Source organism: Trichechus manatus, unplaced genomic scaffold (assembly GCF_000243295.1).
Source record: "Trichechus manatus latirostris isolate Lorelei unplaced genomic scaffold, TriManLat1.0 scaffold00012, whole genome shotgun sequence".
In the NCBI taxonomy this organism is placed as follows: Eukaryota; Metazoa; Chordata; class Mammalia; order Sirenia; family Trichechidae; genus Trichechus; species Trichechus manatus.
The window spans coordinates 23,633,132-23,647,830 of record NW_004443948.1 but is presented as its reverse complement, the minus strand read 5'-3'; the positions used below and the strand labels follow the sequence as shown (position 1 = coordinate 23,647,830).

The 14,699-nt window shown below is 36.8% G+C and overlaps 1 pseudogene; it reads right to left on the bottom strand.

The window, feature by feature from the left end:
• Positions 1-9,485: 9,485 nt before the first annotated feature.
• LOC105756025 (nodal homolog pseudogene) overlaps positions 9,486-14,699 on the bottom strand; it is a 138,370-nt pseudogene continuing 133,156 nt past the window's right edge.

Sequence of the window (14,699 nt, the reverse complement as noted above, 5' to 3'; positions counted from 1 at the left end):
TATGTATACCAATAATTTGTTCTAGTTTAAAATGAAATTGTCATGAATGAATAAGCTAAATCCTATAATTTTCTTTAAATGCCATAAATGTTTCTAATAACTTAGTAAGATTTTTCTGACACAACTAACTCCAATAATCTTGTGGTAGTGGTGCTATAGAATATAAACAAATATTGAATATTGGGAAAAATAAAATACGCATAATGTTTCAGAGAAAAGAAAAATGCATTAAATCAGGAAACTATTTATGGAATTTCCATATATTTACTAGTCATAAGCCTTTGGCCTTGACCTTTAATATCTCATGACCTCATTTTTTTTTTTTTTTTTAACCCCAACAAGCATTACAGTGTCTCTAGAGTCCTCACAGACTTGTAAGGGTCAAATGAAATCAGGGTAAATGCTATAGAAACTGTTAAGAGCTACACAGAAAAAAAGGAATTAAAGTATTATTGTTAATGAAGTAACCATTTACAGGAATTTCCCATTTATATTCTCTACTGATGTTTCTCTGATGGAATGTTTTACTTTAGCCACTTAAACTGTGTCCACCATAGATAACCTACACCATCTTGACCTTTTCTGATACCAAAATTTTAAAATCTCTGTTTGTCACTGGCTTGAGATTATAGGAAATGAACCCAACAGACTGAATCTGACTTTATTTGCTGGTTGATGTATGTATTTGCTGGTTGATGGTTGATGTATGAAGATGGTAGCAACTGTCACACCATCTTCCCAATAGAATTCTGGATAAAATTTTTGGTGATTTCAAAATTAGTTGAGGCAAAAGATCTCTCCAGTCTTTTAGCCTCAGAAGGTCTTTAACCACTTTGTCTCCAATGATATATCCTTCAGCTTTCTACTCCATAGTCATGTTCTAGCTTTTGTTACTATGAACAACCATATCCCTTCCTTAATCTCAACTTCAATCATCTCGCTCTCCAGCCACAACCTCCTATCTTTTCAACCACATCCTTTATTACCTCACAGTTCTAACAAGTTATTTTATTTTTGCCACCTGTACCTCCTCTAATCCATTGACCTAACCCAGTCCATCACTTCTATGATGCCCTTATTTTCTTTAGTACTTGCTTTCAGTTCTGTGATCTAACAAGAGTCACTCTGTTGCATGAATCCGTAATTGCCTTTTCCCTCACCCTTATTTTCCCTTAAAAAAATTCCAACTTTAAAAAATCTCTCTACCTGTTCCATGCCTGCATCAGAGCAACTCCAAATGACTGAATAAAAACACCCACACTAACCGATTTTGCTTTTAATGCATGAGCAATAGTCTCAATTTACCTTCTGCTCAGAGATTCTACTCAATTTCTTGTGTCCATTTACTCTCCAATTCTAATCTTAAGGACTATATTGCACCTTAGTCTTTCTTCTCAAGCATCTTAAAAAAAAAAAAAAAAGAAAAGTAGTGTCTGCTATTCATCTACTCATCAATCTACATTTGTACCCACATTCTGCTTTTTGTCCTGATTTAAAGTTTGCTTATCTGTATTACTAAGTCCCAAGTGTTTTTCATTGGTTCTATCCCCTCTCACAGTATTTTGTTGTGTGTTTTTTTTAATATTTCTTATCATGTGATTTTTTATTAGTTCAAAAAACTAAATGCAGAATAAATTAAATTCTTTTTTTGGCTACACATTATCTCTGCTATCACATCCTTATGCTCTCTTTAGAGTAAAAATCTCCCAAGAGGGGGCCATATTTTTAGTATCCAATTTTGTCTCCTCCCATTTTCTCTTGAACTGACTCATGTCAGGTAATGTCACCAATGAGTTATCTTTACTAAGTCTGTTGGGCAATTAGTGGTCTCATCTTACTTGACTTATGGGAAGCAATTGGCATAGTTGATCACTCCTTCCTCTAGAACCATTTTTTCACTTGGTATCTAGGAGCCATGCCTTCTTAATACTCTCACCTCACATTTCAGACACTTTTGCTGATTCGTCTTCATTTATTTACCCTCTACATTTTGTAATGGGCGTGGTTCAATCTCAGATCCTCTTCTTCATCTATGATCGCTTTCTCAGTGATTGTATCCAGTTTCATAGCTTTAAAAATCATGTAAATGTTACAAATTTTCACTTTTTTTCCTTAAACCAGATTTGTCATCTAAACTCCACACGCATGTCTTCCTTCTCAAAACATTGGCTTTCAGGGGGTGATAGGGAACCCAAGGTTGAGAAGAGACAGTGTCGACATGTCGTGAGGTTGTTAACCGTTGTCATAGGGCAACATGTGTACTAACTGTTTAATGAGAAACTATTTGTTCTGCAAACCTTCATCCAAGGTACAAAAAAAAAAAGAATTATCTATGTGAGATCAAATTGACAACAGCAACTCAAAAGGTTTGATGGGAAGCCTAGGGGGCAGTGAGTTGAAGATAATGGTGATGGAATAATTTGGAAAAGGATAGTGAGAATAGCAGCATGACTGGAAGAACGTAATCAATGTCACTGAATTGTACATGTAGACACTTTTGAAATGGTATAACTTTGACTATCTATATTTTCACCAGAAAAAAGGTCCTCCAAGGTTGAGAAGGGAGAGTGTTGACATGCCGTGGGGTTGTTAACCAATGTCATAAAGCAATATGTGTACTGACTGTTTAATGAGAAACTATTTGTTCTGTAAACCTTCATCTAAAGTACAATAAAAAAAATAATGGCTTTCATGCCTTGGCTCATCTTTACTTCAGCAGTCTGAATCTAAGCTTGTATTTTCTTCTCACCCAAATTTGCTTCTCCTGCAATTGTTCCTATCTCAGTAAATGGCAATTCCTTTCTTCCTGTTGCTTAGACAAAATATTGGAGTCATGTTGGAGTCATCTTTTTCTCTCGTCCCATATTAATAACAAACGTTAATACTTATACAGTCATTACTGTGTGTCAAGTGATGTTCTAACTGGCTTACATATATTAACTAACTGAATTCTCACATCAACTTTCTGAAGTAGATAATACCTTCACCGTCTTTTTACAGATGATGTATCATAAAAAGTTTAAGTAACACATTGCTATATAGCAATAAATAGGTGGTTCTAGGATTCAAATCAAGTCAGTCTGGCTCCAGAGTAAATGCTTTCAACTGCTTGGCTATACTTTAAAAATATAGCCTTAATCCAATCATTTCTCATGGACTTCAAAACTCCTTACTTGCTCTACCATTGTCTGTTAACTGTCGTATTCAACTACATATTTGGCCAATTGAATACATTGTTTGATTTCTGACTGCTGCTTCCATGGGTGTTGATTGTGGATCCAAGTAAAAGGAAATCATTGACAACTTCAGTATGTTCTCCATTTATCATATGTGCTTATTGGTCCAGTTGTAAGGATTTTTGTTTTCTTTATGTTGAGGTGCAATCCATACTGAGGGCTGTAGTCTTTGATCTTCATCAAAAAGTGGTTCTAGTCCTCTTCACTTTCAGCAAGCAAGGTTATGTCATCTGCATATCACAAGTTGTTAATAAGTCTTCCTCCAATCCTAATGTCCTGTTTTTCTTCAGAGTCCAGTTTCTCAAATTATTTGCTCAGTATACAGATAGAATAAATACGGTGAGAAAATACACCCTTGATGCACACCTTTCCTGATTTTAAACCACACAGTATCCCCTTGTTCTGTCCAAATGACTACCTCTTGGCATATGGGCAAGTTCCTCATAAACACAATTAAGTGTTCTGGAATTCCCATGATTCACAATGTTATCCATAACTTGTTATGATCCACACAGTCGAATGCCTTTGCATAGTCAGTAAACCACAGGCAAACATCTTTGTGGTATTCTCTGCTTTCAGCCAAGATCCATCTGACATCAGCAATAATATCTCTTCTTCCGTGTTCTCTTCTGAATCTGGCCTGAATTTCTGGCAGTTGCCTGTCGATGTACTGCTACAACTGGAACAGGCTGCTTAAGCTCAATTACAACCGTTGCTTGCCATCATTACTAGCCCTGCTTTTCCTCATCATATTTTCTTTTTTTTCTTCTTCTTTCTCCCTCCTCCTATTCCAGTAAGATTAACTAAAATTTCTCCTTGGAGGGTGGAAGAACAAACAGGTAACCCTCAAGGACTAGGATTAACTCATCTGTGATGTGAAAATCATGACTAAGGGCAACAGATAATCTTCAAGGATTGCCAGTAAGAGGTTAACTCGTCTGAGATGTGAAAAATGTGGCCACTGCGAAGAGAAACTATAATCCTGTCCATATAAAACCTTCAACCATTCTCCAGTCGGGGAGTCAGGTTTTTTGGAGGAGCTCATTCCCCTCTGTCTCTTGCATATCGATATACAATAAAACACTCTTGCTGCTCATCTCAGTCCTGTCTCAGTATTGGCTTTTGTGGCAGGCGGCTCAGATCCACTATTTGTGGTATCACAACCATTTTTGAATTATCTTCAGCAAAATTTTACTTGCATGTGATATTAATGATATTGTTTGATAATTTCCTCATTCTGTTAGATCACCTGTATTTGGAATGGGCACAATTATGGATCTCTTTCAGTCAGTAGCCAGGTAGCTATCTTCCAAATTTCTTGGCATAGATGAGTGAGTGCTTCCAGCATTGCATTCGTTTGTTGAAACATCTCAGTTGGTATTCCATCAATTCCCGGAGCCTTGTTTTTTTTCCAATTCTAGCACTATTAGATTTAAAAAGAGGATGACAAAAATTGAAATTTTCAGAAAACAGTTGGAAATAAAGATTTGATTTCCATCAGCTATTGTCCTCGAGTCAATTTAGACTCATAGTGACAAAGAGTAGAACTGCCCCATAGACTTTTCTAGGTGTAATTTTTCCAGAGCAGATTGCCAGGTGTTTCTCCCACGGAGCCACTGGGTGGATTCAAACTGCCAACATTCTGGTTAGCAGCCCAGTGTTTAATCATTGCACCATCAGAGCTAAGTGTATGTTATTTCTTAAGGTATTGGTTGATAGTAGTGTGAATCCACCATGAATAGCAAACTATTAAAATCTAAGTAACACTTAAGAAAAGGAAGTAATCAATAATTGTTTTATGTAAAGCAAAAGATACTAATAATCATTTTATTGAGTTTTTTGACACCATTAATGAATGATATGAAATGAAAGATAATTAAATCATGTAGCATTATTGCTGGTTTCATCATGATTACATCTTTTTAAATGTCTATTTTGTGGATATTTTATAACTTTCATATTAGTGCATCAGCATATATAATTATATTTACTTATTTATTTCTATAATAAACTAATATACCTGTATTGAGAACATACATTCAAAAATTTTAAAAGATGTGAATGATTAAAATGGATTAGCAATAATTTTTCTAGGATGTGAACAGCTCATAATCTATACATTCTAATCACACAAATCTCAAACAACTAATGGAATTTCTTTATGTAAACAATAGGTTAATTTGATAGATATACAGTATCTATAAAACAGACTATTTGGTACCATGCAAGAAAAGAAAATGATTGCATTAATGCTAACAGACTCATTTTTAAATGTGAGAATTTTGATAAAGTTTTAACTTGTTTTCCTTACAACATGCAGTTAAGCTAAATCCATCATATTACATAAACATGTGACTTGGCCTCCAAATATAATGCAAAGAATAGGCCTCCAAAAATTAATATTTTGAGGTAGCAGTTAAACAACTGTAAACAAATATAGTAGTTGCATATGCATAAATGAAATTATGCTGCTGTTAATTCAAAATGCTTATTTTCTGTGTAATAGTTAAATTAGTATATTTAAGAGAATCGTACTATATCATTTATATTAAGTACCACTAAACAATAAATATTTTACATGAAAATGCCTATCTCAATGTTAAGTATAGTTGTTCTTGATTAATAGACAATAAAACATTTACAGAGAAATGCAATTGTGTCTCTAAAGTATTACAAATATTATTGTTTGGATTGACAACAATTGTTAAATGTGAAATTAACTACTGCATATTTTAAATATAGAAATAGTTTGAAAAACCCAAAAGAGTCAGCAAAGTTTTGTATTCCAATCAAAGTTCAATACTCAAAATAAATTTAAAATATGCTTTTAGAAATATTTTTCATTAATGTGTTTATTATTTAAAAGTTATTGGTATAATGAAAGGAACCCAAGAAATGCCACAAAAATAGTAAATCAATAGATCATGCTGTCACAGTTTTTAAATGGAGTTAGCATAAAATAAAATCTTTAAACTTGCCAATTAGATTTAATGTATTTGCTCTTTTTTGTGGTTGTTATTTGTAAATCAAAGGGATACAACAGAGCTGAGACTGAAGTTTAGAAATATTAAACTTTTCTAAAAGTTTTGGAAAAGTTCTTAAAACATACTAAAATTTGTCATATTAAATTCTGATTTTAATTTTTCAATTAGAAAACAGTGACATACATGTTATTTCCAGAGCAAAATTTTTATTGTGTTGCTTGGGGAATGTGGGGAAAGAAAACTTTAGGGGAAAAAAATCTCCTGAGCATTTGTGGAATTTTATTAAATCCATTATATATATTTTTTCTCCTTTTATAAAGAAACTCAAAATAAAAATTAAAAAAAGAAAGAAAAGATGCCACCAATCTGAAGGAAATACTTCAAATGGAGAGAAATATACAATAGTTCTATTTCCAACTCCCAGGCACAACTGGTATTTCAATTAAATATAAGGTAGTCAAGTACCCGTTCCCTTTGAGTCCAGTCGGACTCAGCGACCCTATAGGACACAGTAGAACCGCCGCATAGGGTTTCCAAGGAGCGCCTGGTGGATTCCAGTTGCCAACATTTTGGTTAGCAGCTGTAGCTCTTAACTGCTACACCACCAGGGTTTCCTAGTCAAATAGGATAGTCAAATAATGTAAAATAATGACAAGTGAAGTGCTCTTAATATAATCATACTCAATTTAGTGTGCAGATAATAAAGTGAGCTAACTGATAGCAAACCCAAATGCAAAGCAATCTGGCATTAATATTTAACATATTCAAGAGAAGTTCAACAATTAAACCAACAGGATGAATTTTTTTTAATACCTTAGAGAAACAAATCGCATTTCTCTAAAAATGTTTGCATTATCTAATAACCAAGAGCAATTATAATTCACATCGTGATAAGCATTCACCTTTAGATGAAACTTCTTAACAAAAAGACAGTGCTGTGATTTGTATATTAAGATATGGATACGCCTACATCTGTTATGTCTTCTAAGCTGGTCCATTTTATTCTAAAGCCTCTGTCTCCATAATCCAGCCTTTCCTCACCATAGTCAGTGCACTACAGATTCATACAGGTGAGATAGTACTATCTCTTAAGTGGTCTATTAAAATAATCCCTTACTCTTAGTCTTAGGTCCAAACAAAGATAATACTGATATCCCTGCTTAAACTAACTAAAAACATCAACAGCAAGTGAAAAAGCAGGCCCAAATAAAGAAACTCCAGGTGGCTACCCACTGCCTACCAGATAAATTCATGACCTCAACTCCTTACCTCTTCCTACAATGTACTCCCAACCTCTTCCTACAATGTACTCCCAAATCTTCCTCTGGACTAATTGTTTAAGACTTACTACACTCAAAGCTCAGCCTCCTCCCCAGAGCATCCTGTGCTTCTGCTACCATAAACTTTTTTTATTGTATCTTCAGTTCATAAGGTCCCTGGGTGGCTCAATGATTTGTGTTCAGCTGCTAACCAGAGGGTTGGCAGTTCAAACCCACCCAGAAGCGCCACGGAAGGAAGGCTTTTGCAATCTTCTTCCATGAAGACTACAACCAAGAAAACCATATGGAGCTCAGCTCTACTCTGTAACACAAGGCATTGTCACAAATCAGAATTGACTAGATGGCAATGGGTTTCAGTTTTTTCCTTAAGTATCTGAACTGTTCATGACACTGGACCTTTACAAATTTAAAGGTTAAGCAAACCTCCATAGGAACAGGTTATTTGCCCAGTCTAAAAATATCTTCTCCAAAATATTTATTTATACTGTGGTGGATTTATGTCCTCAAATTCCTTGATAGAATTGACCTTAGATTCTATGTCCAGTTTGTGCACAGACAACTTCAGAAACATATAGACATGTGTAGGAATGTAGGTATATTTGTAAAGAATGACAAAAATCAGTTTAGAGTTTTCTAAATCTGCCCATTTAAGTTTGAGCAAATTCAGATTCTTCTGTATAACTAAAAAAAAGTAAAATCATAAATTGAGTTATAAAGTTGCTCAAAAATTACTGAAAACTCTTGATTAATGATATATTAAGAAATGGATTTTGAATTTTTATTGTAATAAGGTAAAAGCTAGTATATATATGTATTTTTTTTTTTTAATTTTTTTCTCAAAACTTAAACCACACCTTGTGGAGAGGGTATTGACTTTTAAAGGATACAGGTGGAAAAGAAAATATTTGCATTGTTTTCAAAACAAATCTGTGAAGTAAAATTAAGAAACTGATGCATATTTGTTTAAATCACAGACCCCTGAACACCTCTAGTCCTGTTCTGTGACTTCCTAAGTCACAAGTTAGCACAGAAAGATGCTAATGGAAACTCAGAAAACATAGTAAGCTATGTAGAAGCTTTACTAGTGGTAGATCTGAAAGAGTTTTTTTTAATTTATAAAGTCTATTTCCTTTTGTTTAGTCTGCTGTGGACATGGAAAACTGCATCCCCCTCCTAATTACTCTATGACTCAGCTTGGTAATCAAATCTGTCTCATCCTTCCTTTCTCTAGGCTAAACAAATTGAATTCATTTTATTATCTATTTGCCAGTAGGTTAATGATCTTTCTCTTCCCTGGCCATCTCCTGTTCTTCCATATAAATATATTTAAGTTCAATAACTCAAACTGGACACACAATAATAGAAATCTGATTGATGCAGAGCAGTAAGATTTTTTTTTGATTGTCACCAACTTTAATAGATTTGAGTAGTGGCTGCCCAAGCAGACTGACTCAAGGTGCCTGAAGGGCTCCAGCTTCCATAGTCCAAAATGACCAGTTCTCTTGGACAAGTTCCTGCTTCTCCCTTCTAAGGCACCAGCTGGGTTAGGAGAACTCTACAATGGATTTATTGTTTGTGCAACTCATTAGCAGAGACCCACTACAGGGAGCCTTTGGACAAGCAAACAGACTGCCACTGGACAGCCAGAAAGAGGTAAGTGCTTCCCCAATCCAGCCTGGGTCAACAGAGCTGACAGACTTGATACTTAAAGAATGATACTTAATCTTTTTTTTTTTTTTTTAGAGGGGGAGGTGCTTTGAGAATATTTAAAAGCTATAGACCCTGTTCCACCTCAAAAAAAATTCCTCTGTGCCCCAATTTTTTACACGCAACTTCAGGGGATTCACAAGTTAAAAAAAAAATCAGTAAAGAGCTCTTGCACTAGTGCTTTTATGCGCCACTATCTTCAGTAAAGAGAAAACCCAGCAACCCCCTTCACTAGCTTCCTCCTCCCTTTTCCTGACAGCAGCCTCTGTATTTAGCCAGACTCCACTGAATAGAGAGTCATGTGGAAATTCTTGTGAGATTTGCCTCATAAATCATTCCACTCACACAGTGGGAAGCCCTACCTCTTCAGTTCTGGTGGACAGAGCAACATTTTTGCCCTCTTCGTTTCTCCTCATCGGATTAGATGGTAATCATGTCTTCTAGGAGATTCCCAAACTTCCAGTGAACAGGCAAATCCAGCATCCCTTCAGAATCTCTTCAAAGGCACCGGCATTCTTCCACTATCATATCTTTATTATGATGTAGAAGGACTCTGCCATTTACCACATAGAGCATATTCAAGGGCTTGGTCTTTACGGGGGCACAGCATGTGGAAGGGGCTTGGTGGGTCTGGTAATATTTCAGCAGATTCTGGATGTACACATAGTTGGTTGGATGAAATTTCTCCCCAACAGGGTTGGGACAGTCCCCTGTCAGCAACTGGCATTGTATTGCTTGGGGCAGATGATCCAGGAACCTCATCTGATCTGGTTGAAGTCCACCTGAAACTGGGCCCTCTGACACAGTTGATTTTTGTCTGGCAAGTGTTGTCGATGGTGCCTCCTGCCTCTTTCCTGGGACTGCTGTCCCTCCTGGGCCCACCAGGAGCTTGTGGCCTCCACAGCAACATGGAGCCACCTAGCTACCTCTGCTCCTGGAAGAGGTTGGAGTAGAGCACGAGCAGCACATCAGTGATGGGCGGTTTGGGCGGCTGCTGCCATCACTCTTCGGCCTGCCTGGACATCTGCTTCGCCAGCTCCCTGGGATGAATCAGCCACTTGGAGAGTGGCCTGGTCACCTCCAGGACCGTGCTGAATGAGGGGAAAGTGACTCTAATTATTTTATTTATAATTTCTCAGTATCTTATTGGATTCTTTTTTTAATAGTGGAATTTTAATGTGGATTTTACATAGCCCTAGATGGTGTGTTCAGTAATCTCTTTTTTTTTTAATCATTATTCCTATAGTATTCCCCACCCACCACCAAAGTTTTGTTCTAAATTCATTCATACATCAACAATTTTGGAGCTCGGTTGGTGTTATCTTCCCCTATTGCTCTCCTCGTCAATCCATCTGTCATGGTTTGAATTATGTACCCCCAAAAACATGTGTATCAATTTGGCTGGGCCATGATTCCCAGAATTGTGTGGTTGGCCTCCATTTTGGGATTGTAATTTTATGTTAAAGAGGATTAGGGTGGGATTGTAACACGACCTGTACCCACGTCACATCCCTGATCCAATGTAAAGGGAGTTTCCGGATGGTGTGGCCTGCACCACATTTTACCTTACAAGAGATAAAAGGAAAAGGAAGCAAGCAGAGAGTTGGGGACCTCATACCATTAAGAAAGCAGTGCCAGGAGCAGAGCGCGTCCTTTGGACCGGGGTCCCTGCGCAGAGAAGCTCCTAGTCCAGGGGAACACTGAAGAGAAGAAGGCCGACAGAGAGAAAAAGCCTTCCCTTGGAGCTGATGCCCTGAATTTGGACTTTTAGCCTACTTTAACTGTGAGGAAATAAACTTCTCTTGTTAAAACCATCCAATTGTGGTGTTTCTGTTATAGCAGCACTAGATGACTAAGACACCATTTATCTTCCACAAAAAGATTAATATTCCTAAAGTACCAATGCTTCACTCCAACCTGTGGGAAGCCTCTCCGTGCTGTTACATCAAGTCATAGTTCTTCTGTCCAGCTGCAATGTATTTCTTATTCCATCTCTGAACATGAAGATTAGCTGAATTCACAAGGTTATATATACCTGACAATCTCTCATTATACTCTCTCCTTCCCCCATCATAAAGGAGCCCTGGTGGTTCAGTGGTTAAAGTGACGGACTGCTAACCAAAAGGTGGGTGATTCAAAACCACCAGCCACTCTGTCAGTTTGCTACTGTAGAGATTTACAGCTTTGGAAACGCCATGGGGTCGCTGTGAGTCACAATCAACTCGTCAGTAGTGGGTTTTGGGTTTCCTCCATCATAACACTTATAGCACTCTTTTGAAGTTTTCTATTTAATTATTTGTCTTCTCTACCCTACTCAAAGCTCACTGAGAACATATACTGTGTGATTCACTGTTTTATCTTTATAGCCTGGTGTTTTGTGCTACCACTAAAATACTTAATACATTTTTTGTTAACAGAATAAACCATTAATTAGTTAATATATAAATACAATTTTCAACTATCATATCAATGTATTTTAAATGATTTCATAACTCAAGTTTACCTGCAGCCTATGAAGCTGCTAACCAAAAGGTCAGCAACTGGAACCCACTAGCTGCTCTGTGGGAGAAAGATGTGACATTCGGCTTCCATAAAGGTTTACAGCTTTGGAAACCCTATGGGGCAGTTCTACTCTGTCCTGTAAGGTTGCTGTGAGTCAGAATCAACTTGACAGCAATTAGTTAGTTTTTTCAGTTTTCTGTTTGTTTGTTTTATGCTCATAAAAGGGAAACAAGTGATCGTTATCCTAGGAAGGAGAAGAATATGGTGAAGTAATAGCTCCTGTGTAAAGAAACCACTGGGTTCGTTAAATAGAGGGAGAAGAAGGAAGAGGGGGCAAGCCATCAAATTTAAGATTCATGAAACTTTATCTGGGTTATAATGCCATAGGGAATGGGCCACAAAAGTTAAAAACAAAAAAGCTTCCAAATAAAGGAGAAAGCTGTATGTGGTTTGACCTTGGTTTATTTTCTCAATAAGGAACTTGGACCTCTTGCAGAGATCCTGTACCAACGTAGTTTTAGGAGAAGTGATATGGTGGTTGATTTTTTTAGAACCAGATAAGAACTTTTAGTAGTAGTACTCTGGCTTCCATGCCAATCCTTGGGAGCTATGTTAAACAATCAGCTGCTAACTGAAAGGTCGGTGGTTCAAACCCATCAATGGCTCCATGGCAGTAAAGACCCAGCAAATTGCTCCTGTAAATATTACAGCCTAGAAAACCCTATGGGGGCAGTTCTACTTTGTCACATTGGGTCACTCTGCGTTAGAATTGACTTGATGGTGCACCGCAACAACCAGCAGGGATAGTTGAGAGTCAGTCCATCTGGCGTATCGTGGGTGAGCGTTAACCACGTAGCAAAGGCTACAGCATAAAAAGTCTAGGATAACCACTGAATGCAGGACATGTTTGAGTCCCCAGGGATCCATGCTGCCAGCAAAAACCATGATGGGGATTCTGAACATGGCAAGAACACGGATGAGACTGCTCAACCACAACACACCCCATAGATGGCAGCAGGACACCCAGTGTTAAGGAGTATTAATGCATGAGCCAGTGAAATCCCAGAGGACAGCACAGGATTTAATTTAGAGATTAGTCCCATTGTTCTCATCATGATGAGGACACATAGGCAGTCTTACACACCAGTCATGCTGAAGTGCAGAAAAATGCTTGAATGACTGGGCATTTTCCCTCAACTGGCCATTTAAAATGAAAATATACTGCATTACTTTTATCTGTAAATTTTAAAAGCTTCCCTGCTCTCACCAAAAATAGAAACCTGTGCAGCCAATGAAAAGTTTACAGGAAATAACACTAACACGTTTTCTAACATATCTAAGTAATGGTATTAAAAAAAAAAATTATCCAGCGACCGATAAATGAAAGAATCATTTGTACTATTGGCACTGGGGTGGATTCATGGTAAAATCTTGCCCCTTCACAAATTCTTTAACCAATTATTCTCTGGGGCAAATTGACTATATGGGCCACTTGAGAGCTATGGTGCTTACACAGGTAAAAGTGTTCATCACGGTCACCTCTTTGCTGCCACAAAATCTGCAGATTTAATTTTATTGCTTTTTCATGTCTTGCTTTGCAATAAAAGGGTTGAACAAGCTAAAGAAGAAAATGGATGTTAGAAGGTATTTGGTGATGGCAACAAAACAAAATGAAGTTTATATAATTATGTGACATTTTTTGTTTTTCTAAGGGAAGACAATTTTGAATGGTGCTAACGAGTTAGTGAGAAGCTCAGAAAATGATCACTGCATCCTAGTTGGAGCATCGAAGAATGTGTGTACACACACACACATACACACACATTTCATGGTTTGTTTTTTGCCTTTATTCCCCCGATAGCCAATATACATTCTACTGGGATCAAAGTGAGGGCGTGGGAGATCATTTATTTTGCCGTATATTACTGATCACCATCTTACCTCAGCTCAAATTTGTTAACAAAACCTTACCTTAAGAGTACCTGACATCTCAAGCTTCAATGCTGTTTTACATATGTCCATTTCAACAATATCCTCAGTTAGTCATGTTATATCATATATTAAGAAAGGGGAAACTTTTATTATATGTTGTTGTTTTTAGGTGCCATCAAATCAATTCTAACTCATAGTGACCCTATGTACAACAGAACAAAACACTGCCTGGTCCTGCACCATCTTCACAACTGTTGTTATGCTTGAGCCCATTGTTGGAGTCACTTTGTCAGTCCATCTTATTGAGGGTCTTCCTCATTTTCGCTGACCCTCTATCTTACCAAGCATGATGTCCTCCAAGGAGTGATCCCTCCTGACAGCATGTCCAAAGTATGTGAGACAAAGTCTCGCCATCCTTGCTTCCAAGGAGCATTCTGGCTGTACTTCTTCCAAGACAGATTTGTTCATTCTTTTGGCAGTCCATGGTATATTCAATATTCTTTGCCAACACCATAATTCAAAGGCTTCAATTCTTCTTTGGTCTTCCTTACTCATTGACCAGCTTTCGCATGCACATGAGGTGATTGAAAACATCATGGCTAATACAGGATCCATTATATAATGTTGCCTTTTTATTTTCATCATTTCTAGATTGTCTAATTTTCATGATACAGCATATTTTTAATCAAAAGAAGATATTGTTATGTTGTTCATAGGATACCAAAATCTCATTATTAAAGGTAGTTATGAAGTGTAAGTATCATTTCTGTCTATTAAGTTTCAGATCAATATGAAACCAACCAGGAAACTTCAGAGGTAATCTATTCACTAACAAACTGTAAATGAAACTGTGATTTATTAAATTTTTAGAGTTTAATATGCACATAAATACTGAAGTTTGCTCTTTTCAAATATGTTCAGAAACATACTAATAGATATTTAGATAACACCAAAGTCATCAGGCCTGGGCGTTTTAAAAATTATTATCCTAAATGGAAATAACTAGTGGTGAACAGTTACTAAAATAAAGTGTTAAGGAAGAACAGTTTAGAAAATAA